The sequence below is a fragment of the Fukomys damarensis genome, unplaced genomic scaffold, assembly GCF_012274545.1.
Source record: "Fukomys damarensis isolate Sample0158 unplaced genomic scaffold, DMR_v1.0_HiC HiC_scaffold_15, whole genome shotgun sequence".
Lineage (NCBI taxonomy): Eukaryota > Metazoa > Chordata > Mammalia > Rodentia > Bathyergidae > Fukomys > Fukomys damarensis.
In genome coordinates this window covers 58,162,954-58,167,069 of record NW_022900927.1, presented here as the reverse complement: position 1 = coordinate 58,167,069, position 4,116 = coordinate 58,162,954, and the positions used below count along the sequence as shown (strand labels likewise).

Sequence of the window (4,116 nt, the reverse complement as noted above, 5' to 3'; positions counted from 1 at the left end):
ACGACTGTGCTGAACAATGTGTGGTTTTTCTTACACAGCCCAAACTTAGACCCAGTAGCTATTACCTCCCATTCACTAATCCAGTGTAACTCAAGAGGAATTTCTAGCAAGGGCACAGCATGAAACACTTCACTCTATCCTCACATGTGGGTTTCCTGCTATGCCACGTCCACTGGCAAGATGGAGACATTGGCCCGTTCACTTGCTGAGTGATATCGCTGCGCATTGCAGCATTTTTCTCAGGGTCACCCTGTGAGGGTTACAGCCAGCCATAACCCTAAAAAGGCCAATGTTTATTGAGAGATGCTCATCCTTTCCTGAAGATACTCCTTTCACCTAAGTTACCCCTGGTGTTACATCAGCTTGGAATTTAAGGTCAACCACACAGGAGTAAAAGGAGGAAACAGAGCGAATTTATGGCCGCCTTTGAAATCATGGACTGGCTGGCAGTTTAGACTCATCCTGCCCACGTGAGTAATAGCTACTTGTAGCTCACTGAGACTCAGCAGCAATTAATTAATCTACATAAATGTGTCCATTAAAATCTTCTTTCTGCTTTCCTTGGTAGATGTGAAAATATTTACAAGTCTATTTTCCAGGGTAGAATAGTGCTTTCGGAAAAAAAAAAATCCAAGTATCACTCAGTTTTATGTGAATTCCTTGACAAATTCATTTTCAAATCTTTGACTCTTACCTGTGGAAATTTGGATGGTGTGTTATGTTCTGACAGGGATTGCTCCCTGATTCTCAGGAGCTTCCCTTGCTACAGATCCCTACAGATTTTGCCTATGCCATTCATATGCATTTTATCTCAAGTGACCTCATATTATCTACTGTCAACTTAAACTCTTATTTTACAGTGGGCTCATATTTGCTCTACTTCCCTAAATATAAAATATATTTCCCATAGGGATATCACCATTTTCTTTATTTGTTCTCTCTTTTCCTTTCCTCCCTCGTCTTTATCTTGTCTTCTTTTCACACTCACTTATCCACATATATTTGAATATCTCCTAAATCACTACTAGGAACTGGAGATACAGGGTTAAGTATAAGATTTAAAAGACAAATGCAATCATAATAAAAGATTTTTGGACCCAAATGTGGTATCACCCGATGTCATTTTAGTCTTTGTTTTATTACAAGGCACTTACATTATACTGCAATTTTAAAAAGTTTCAGTGCTTATGTACTTTAAAAGTCCTTTTGCTGATGGACAGTTGTTCCAAAGACTAGTAATACTGTGAAATTCTAAATTTTATATATTTAAAAGATATGACATCATATCTTTTAAAAGACATCAAAGTCATAACTAAATTGACAATTTTCCCAAATACACTGATAAGCAGAAAAAATGTAGGAAGGAAGGGTGATATGTTCTCTTTGTGCCATAAGTGGGTAATTTCTGAAGGTATGATTTATCCTTTTAGGGCAGGCAGTCTAGATAGCTTGAAAGAACAGAATAAAATCTCTCGATGTAAAGGAAATAGGCCAAAGATAACACAAATAATTTTTATTAGAATTGTCTCTATCAAACAAGTACAGAAGACCAGTAAAAAGAGTATAGGTCAATAGTCAATATTAGAACAGTTCATGCAAAAATAAATATACAGAATCAGTAAAAATGCAGATAGGTCAATAGTTAAGGTTAAACAGTTCAAGTTAAACAAAATTAAACTACTGGTCCAACCCAGTCATTTAATCCCCATACGGAAAGGAGGTGCAACAAGACATTCTTGAAGAAGTCTTTTCTTTCTCGAAGGTGTTGCTTAGATCCAAAGGTGCTGTTTTAGACTAATATCTGAAGGATGGGGAGGAAACAGGAGGGAGAGAGAAGGGAGAAGGAGGAGAGGGAAGGAAGGAAAAAAAACTAATATTTCATGAGTTTTTAAATAATAATTGTTAAATACTTTGTTAAGCAGATATGCATTACTTCACTTAATCCTCCCAACCGCCTTGCAGGGTGGATTTTCATTCTCCCATTTTTAAAGTAGAGGAAAGAAGCTCATAGAGTTTAAATCACTTGCCCCAAGGCAGAGAGTTGAAGTGGCAGAGGGATTATATTCCGACTCCAGTCCAGACTTCTTCTTCTTCCCTCTATCAGGTGTCTCTCCACTACACCACACCTTCAAGTGGAAAAGGACTCTCAGTGGGTTTATGGATCTCAGAAGGTGTTGATCTAGCCCATGCAAAGTATACCTTTTTTGGAGCTTGGGAGTAGAGAAATCTGGACCACATTTCCAAGAGGACAAGTCTGATTGGTCTATTTCTTCTTTCTTTCAGAAGAAAGACCTCAACAGTTGGCAGAAAAAGGCATAGAAGGATTAAATGTTGCCTACTGAAATGGGCTGTTAAAGTCCCCCTAGAGTATGGTCATTCGTAGAAAAAGGGAGAAATGTATGATAAACAAAAATGTGCAAAGTTGAATGTGCATGTTAATCAATGATTACGAAAATGAATCGACTCTTGTAGCCTAGATTCCTTAGCTGTCCAAATCAAAGGATAAAGAAACTCAAGTAACACCAAGCACACAGCAGGGCTACACACTACGTCATTTCTCCATCACGTTCACAGTGCCACAGACTAACATTTTCTATACTGATGGACCCTTCTTGATGATTTTTCACAATGTATTTCATGGCTTCCATCCCTACATGAGACTTTATTACTATCACATAGGAATAAAAAGCCATAAAGCACTAGAGTGAATTTATCTTGGTCGGATGCAAAACTTATTTTCTTCACATGACTTCACAACCATTTCAAAGCTAACCAATCATTTCATGCTACATTAAGGAACATTTTAAACTGCACACAAGTGACAGGAAGCACACAAGTTGTGACATCACAAATTAACAAGATTTTATCCTTCAATGACATTCTTAGCTACGAGGACCAGGAAACAAGACCAGGAAACACTCAGCAACATTCAACCATTGAATTCACCGAAAACAGAGGACACTGGGGAGAATTCTTGGAGAAAAGCTCTTCACTTTGACATTGAACTTGGAAACACATAAGGAAAGACAGAAGACAGACAAAGCACTAGCACAAACTAAAACCAAGGGAATTGTTTCAAGCATCTTGCCTCAACTTCTCTCCCAAGAAGCTTTCTTGTGTGCCCACTGCCCACTTTTAGATGCTTCACCTTGGGGCAGGGGGAGAGGGGTGAGTTTAGCACCTGCTTGCACTATGTAAGCATAAAGCCTTTTACACCTAGATGACAAAAAGGAAAGGAAAAAAGAACAAATCTACAGCATCCCAAGGGACCACAAGGGACCAAAATTGCTCATCTAGTACCTTTCAGGGGGGCTGACATCATCCCCACCCCTCTATGGAAACAAGTATCTGACTACTTCCAGAAACAGTCGTGTGCCAGGAAGTCTCTGGGTGATCTAATAACTCAGGCTCAAATTCCAAGAGCACCCTTTACGCAACCTTCAAGTGACCTTGCTCTTAGTTTTATCGAGACACTTAGAAGTGGACATACTGAAACCGGCTCTCTAGGACCAATAAAAACTCAATGCCGTAGTCCTCGTGGGTTCTCTGACTTTTCAAAAATAAGCTTGAAGTACCTATCGACCAACTCCTGAAACAGCATTCCAGACTAGTAAGTACTGCTCCCTGCTTCTAAAAAAAAAAAAAAAATTGATTCAAATTCAAAATTTAGAAAAGCCCCCACAAATGTGAATTTCTCTAAGGGAGTAAAATCTGAGCAAGCTATGTCCACCTAGAGGTTGCTATAATGAAACCTTGGTTTGTGTGAATCACAGGGAGACTGGAAATAGTTAAATGGAAGGAAGTGCATACATAAATTCAATTATCATGCATGAAACATGCAAATGATGTAAGCACTGCATCTGAAACTCTAGTTTATATTCATTAATTTCAGGTTGCACTTTTGAAGAAGCAAGGCATGCTAATTGGGTCCAGATTAATGCACTCCCAAACCTCTCCAATTTGTTTTAAGGTGAGGGTTAAATGATATGTATTAAAATAAACACAGCTGCTCATCCGCCTCCACCTTTTCCTCCCCCACTCCACCTCTATCTCTACCCCCAGCTGGCTACCTCCACTGCCTCACTCCACCCCAGCTGGCTCCCCTGCCAGCCCAAC

At 39.2% G+C, this 4,116-nt stretch overlaps 1 long non-coding RNA gene across 5 annotated transcripts in view; it reads right to left on the bottom strand.

The window, feature by feature from the left end:
• Positions 1-1,532: 1,532 nt before the first annotated feature.
• The window catches only part of LOC104865581, a 100,556-nt gene continuing 97,972 nt past the window's right edge, over positions 1,533-4,116 (bottom strand). For all 5 annotated transcript variants that reach the window (XR_781211.3, XR_781210.2, XR_004517297.1 and 2 more), the window contains one exon: positions 1,533-2,126. This is a non-coding gene — a long non-coding RNA (uncharacterized LOC104865581). The remainder of the gene's footprint in view (positions 2,127-4,116) is intronic.